The sequence below is a fragment of the Cavia porcellus genome, unplaced genomic scaffold, assembly GCF_034190915.1.
Source record: "Cavia porcellus strain 051 isolate PalLab524CR breed Dunkin Hartley unplaced genomic scaffold, mCavPor4.1 scaffold_29, whole genome shotgun sequence".
Classification (NCBI taxonomy): Eukaryota; Metazoa; Chordata; class Mammalia; order Rodentia; family Caviidae; genus Cavia; species Cavia porcellus.
In genome coordinates, this window is record NW_026947512.1 from 49,171,080 (window position 1) to 49,177,079 (window position 6,000).

Genomic DNA, 6,000 nt, shown 5'->3' on the forward strand with positions numbered 1-6,000 from the left:
CCATTGCTTACCCCAATCAAGAATTTGCTCCTCCCCCTCTTTAGTTCAGGCCTTGAGACTCGCTTCTTTTCCCTTTGTCAGCAGCTGCTACCTCCACCCTGGATCTGGAGTATTTTTGTGAGCCAGTGAGTGGGCCATAGTCTTCACAGCTTCTTCCCAAATGTGAGCACATAGGATGTGGGGGCTTAATTTCTATTTTATTCATTCATTGTTCAGAGAAAACATGGACAAGTTGAAGTTAGAAATCTGTTCATTACTAGCTCCTGATTGAATGTGGCTGAGAACCTTTGGCAATGACCAGGGTTTCAGCTCAGTGCTTTAATTTCCAGGGAGAAGACTCACCACCGCCCACCCTCCTCCATCTGACACAGCTCCCAAGCCCTTGCGTCAACCTCACCTCCGGTCTCCGAGTGTGAACTGAATCATACAGATCGTGTTGCCTCCAAGGAAGAAGTTGCCTCTCTGGAATGATCCCTTTCTGGTGTTTACTCAATATACATTAGCAGCACTGTGGCTCCCTCTCTTCGCCACCAACAGCCAGCCTTCAGACCCTCACAAGAGCAGGTGGACCTTCCCACCATTCTCGTTCTCATCTGTAGTGGGCAGAATCTTGGCTCCATGATGCCCATTTCTGATGACTGGCCTTGTGCACCAACTTGACCCAGAGGTATGATACAGCTTTCAGTATAACACTATTCTGTTTTGCTGTGAAGGTGTTTTGTAGGTGTAGAAATCATCTGCAATTGGTTGACTTAAAGATTTTCTTAGGTACTGTAGGTGAAGATCTTAGAATTAAAATCAGACTACTTTTTTGCGGGGGGGGACAGGGTCTCCCTATGCAGTCCAGTCTAGACTTGAACCCACTATGGAGCCCAGGATTACAGATGCATGCCACCATACCTGGCATGCTGCAAGTCACTGAAGTAATCAACACCTCCTGTCTCAGTGGGATGGTGACACACACGTTATACTGCAGAAAAGCATATGGCTCCCCAAGTTGGTAAAGGATATCTTTTAAAAATACACAACCTACTTTATACTTACAGGTGAAAGAATGAGTATTTTCTCTGTAAAGTCAAGAACAAGACAAGGATCTCGCTCTCACCAGATCTTTTTAACATTGCACTGGAGGCTGACAATTAAGCAAAAAAAAAAAAAAAAAAAAAAAAAAAAAAAAAAAAAAAAGAAATAAAAGCATCTAGTTTGAAAGGGAAAAAGTAAAATATGCAGAAGACATGACCCTAAATATAGAAACCCCTCAGGAGAGCATTCTGTGCACTTGCTTCTCTGCACCTGTGACCTTTTCAATGCCCATACTACTGCCATAGTTGTCACCATGAGGGAGACTGTCCACCTGCAGGCCTGGCAGTGCAGCAACCAGATGGGAGGAAACTTCTGGGAGGCAATCAGCGACCAGCATGGTACTGACCCTACTGGCATGTACTACTATGGAGACAGCATCCTGCAGTTGGAGTGTATTAATATGTACTATAAGACTGTGGCAAATACATACCCCATGCCGTGCCTGTGGACCTGCAGCCCAGCATGGACTCTGTGTGCTCAGGGCTCTTCGGACAGATTTTCAGACTGACAACTTTGTCTTGGGTCAGGGTGGTGCTGGGAACAATTGGGCTAAGAGGCAATACACAGGTGCAGAGCTGGTGGACTCGGTGCCAAATGTTGTGAGAAAGGAAGCAGACAGCTATGGCTGCCTTCAGGTCTTCCAGCTGACCCAGCCCCTGGAGGGTGGGCCAGGTCTGGGATGGGTACCCTCCTCATCAGCATGACCTGGGCAGAGCACCCAGACCAGATCATGAACAAATTCAGTGTGGTGCCTTCCCCCAAAGTGTGGGAAACAATGGTTGAGGCTTACAATCACAGTCTAGCAGCTGTGTGTGCTCAGGGCACACACAGGACTTCCCGAGACTGAGAGCAGCATGAATGACCTGGTGTCCGAGCCATCTGTGGAAAACACAGATGAAACCTATTGCACTGATAAGGAAGCCCTGTATGACATCTGCTTCAGAACCCTAAAGCTCACCACACCCACCTAAGGTGAGCTGCACCACCTGGTGTTGGCCACCATGAGTGGGCTCACTACTTGTCTGCACTTCTCTGGCCAGCTCAATGCTGACCTGCGGAAGCTGTGAACATGGTGCCCTTCCCCCACCTACACTTCTTCATGTCTGGCTTTGCCCCCTTGCCAGCCATGGCAACCAGTAGTATAGGGCCTTCAAAGTGCCCAAACTCACCCAGCAGATGTTTGATGCTAAGAACATGATGGCCACCTGCAACCCCTGCCACGGCCGCTAGCTGACAGTGGTCACAGTGTTCCAAGGGCCACGTGTCCATGAAGGAGGTGAATGAATAGGTGCTTAACGTCCAAAACAAGAATAGCGGGTATTTTGTTGAGTGTATTCCCAATAACATGAAGACAGCTATTTGTGACATCACATCCCGGGGACCAAAAATGTCAGCCACCTTCATCGGCAACAGCATGACCATCCAGGAGCTGCTCAGGTGCATCTCGGAGCAGTTCACGGCCCTGTTCCAGCGCAAGGCCTTCCTGCACTGGTCCACGGCAAATGCATGGATGAGAAGGACTTCCTGAGACTGAGAGCAGCATGAATGACCTGCTCTCAGTGGCTGAACCAGCAGTGCCAGGATGCCACGCCAAGGAGGAGGGGGAGTTTGAGGAGGAGGGAGCTTGAGGAGGCGGCATAGAACCATTAGCTGGTAGAGTGTGGGAGCAGTGTGTACTCTTTATTCACCCACAGTCTGCTGAAGCCCTGTCTCACTCTGCACTGCTGTCTTTATCTTGACATCACATCCTATACAGGCAGACCAGTAAAGCATTTTCATAGTGAAAACAAAAATCCTTAAGGAAACCATTAACATGATTAGAACTAACAGAGAAGTTCAACAAGGTTGCAGGAAACAAAATCAATATACAGTTTAAAAATCAGTTGTTTAAGCACTTCCAATTAACAATCTGAAAGTAAAACTAAGAAAATAAAATACCTAGAAACAAATTCAACAAAAATAAGAGCAAAACTAATACTCTGAAAACTATAAAACATTGTTCAAAAAAATTAACAGATAAATGTAAAGACATCTCAAAGTCATGGATCAGAAAATTTAAAGATAATACTCTCCAAATTGATCTACAGTTTTAATGTGATTTCTGACAAAATTTCAACAGACTTTACAGAAACTAACAAACAAATCCTAACATACACAGAATTGCAATGGTCTTTGACTTATTACAAATCTCCAGTAATTAAGACAGTGTGGTATTAATATAGGAATCTGTAGGGAGCGGTGCGACCACCCCACTGCTGTCTCCCCACCTCTCCCTCCTATGGGCACATAATGCACCTGCCTACATTAACCATAATCCTCTCCTACTTACCTTATAACAGGTGAGAGGTATCATCATCCAACCCTACACTAAAAATCAAATAGTCTGGCTATTCCAGACAACTGAGGCCTGGCCCATTGCTCTGGCTGCATTTAAAGAACAAATTGATAATCATTACCCACCTGATAAGATTTTAGATTTTGCCAACCACCACGCTTTCATTTTTTCAAAGGCTACAGCCTCTCAGCCCCTTCCTAACGCCCTGGTGCTATTTACCGATGGCTCCTCCTCGGGCAGAGCCAATTATGCCTTCCAAGATAAGGTGGTTTCCTTCCAAACCAGTTCCACCTCAGCCCAACTAACGGAACTCCAGGCCATCCTGGCTGTTTTCACCACCTTCCCCCTCCAGCCTTTCAATCTCTATACAGATCGTTTCTATTTGGCTCACTCTGTCCCCCTATTGGAGACAGTAGGTGCTATTTGCCAGGCCTCCCAGCAGCAAACCTATTTACTAAATTACAAAGCCACATACGACTCTGTTGCCATAAGTTTTTCATTGGGCACCTAAGAGCCCAATCAGGCCTTCCTGGCCCCCTAACAAGGGGCAACCACCTTGCATATCTAGCCACATGAGCACAGATCTTTTTTCAAGATTCTGATCCCCCAGGCAATAAGATAGACCAAAATATATCTTAAATGCCCAACACACTCACCAGCTGCACCACCTTAATGCCCAGTCCCCTCGCTTCCTCCATAAAATTTCCCGTACCAAGCCAGACAGATTGTAAAAGACTGCCCATCCTGTGCTATCCACCTACCCATGCAACACTTAGGGGTTAATCCAAGGGGCCTGTTCCCAATGCCCTGTGGCAAATGGATGTCACTCATATCCCAGAATTTGGCAACCTAAAATATATCCATGTGGTGTTGATACATACAGTGGCTTTATCTTTGCCACCCTCCAAACCGGAGAGGCTACTAAACATATCATTGCTCACATGCTGTCAGCTTTATCAGTGCTTAGAAACCCTCATCAACTTAAGACCGACAATGGTCCTGGATATACTAGCACTTCCTTTGTCCACTTCTGCAAGTGCCTCAACATCCTCCATACAACAGGAATACCTTACAATCCACAAGGCCAAGGCATTGTTGAACATGCACATGTTTCTCTCAAACTCACTATTGATAAAGTCAAAGGGGGATCATGGTATCCTATACAAGGACCCCCCAGAAATATTCTATCTCATGCCTTATGCATCCTTAATTTTTAAAATTTGGATGCTTCTGGACAGTCAGCAACCATGCATTTTTGGCATACTGAAACACAAAAGCAATCTGCTTCTATACTTTGGAGACCCTCTGACTAATTCATGGCATGGCCCAGACCCCGTTCTCATATGGGGACATGGTTCAGTGTGCATACACTCCCTCCAAGACAAAGAGGCTAGATAGCTCCCCGAACGCCTTGTTAGGCAAATTAATGAGCCAAATAATAATAACCCCCAAAAGGCCCAGGAGTAAACACATACCCTGAGGCAATTTCTTCTGCTTCCTTACAGAAAATGCCAAAACAATGGATTACGCGGCACCTTCTCGAGATCCTCCTTGGACCACCCTTGACCAATGGTAGATTTGGACCTCCCATCACAAATGGTCTCTAACCCCTTCTCCACGCTCTGGGGAGGGCTCTTCCCCTACCTAGCGCCCCTCCTGGGGCCCCTAGCTGCCTTGTTGCTTCTCCTCTCTGTGGGTCCTTGTATTTTTCAGAGGATTATGGCACTCATTAATAACCGGATAGACGTGTTTATGACAAAGCCCATTTAGGTACACTATCACCAGCTGGAGATGGCAAATTAACAAACCTACTGGGAAAAAATTCCCACGAGTGCTACAACACCAGCCACCTAAGACAGGCACAGGACCAACTGCTGTCCTGCAAGCCCATGACGGGTAAGGCCTGGTTGGGTTCATGTAATGAGGTCCTTGACCTAAGACAGGTGCTGTCTTCACAGGGCCTGGCACACTCCTGATTAAAAAATATAGAAAGGGAGGAGATGTAGGGAGCAGTGCAACCACCCCACTGCTGTCTCCCCGCCTCTCCCTCCTATGGGCACATAATGCGCCTGCCTACATTAACCATAATCCTCTCCTACTTATGTCACGTACACAGATGTGACGATGACCCATCAGAGATTAGCCCATAGCCTCTTCCTGTCCCACCGGCCCGCCCCTGCCCTATAAAAGCAGCGATCACTTTATTAATAAATGAGGCTTGATCGGATTCTCTCGACTTGTCTCCAATCTCTGTCTCCAGCCCTGTCTGTTTAATCCCCGTTCCTTCTCCAGGAAACTGCCCCACAGATCCGGATTGACCCGCGGGCCGGGTCAGGAATCGACATTTAGATCAATGGAAATGACTTAAGAATCTAAAAATAAACCCGTACTTTTATGGTCAGTTTTTTTTTTCTACTTTCATTAGTACCTGTGTGCAGTAAATATGATTACATTCACTGTAGGGAATTGATACGTGTTCATAACACATTTAAATTCCTTTCTTTTTTTAAAATTTTATTTAAAAGGAAAAAGAGAAAAAACAAAACAAAACAAAGTGGTGTAAGGGTACAAGTAATACCGAA

At 46.0% G+C, this 6,000-nt stretch overlaps 1 pseudogene; it reads left to right on the top strand.

Moving 5' to 3' along the window:
- The window catches only part of LOC134473963 (tubulin beta chain-like), a 57,791-nt pseudogene extending 54,695 nt beyond the window's left edge, over positions 1–3,096 (top strand).
- Positions 3,097–6,000: the final 2,904 nt, after the last annotated feature.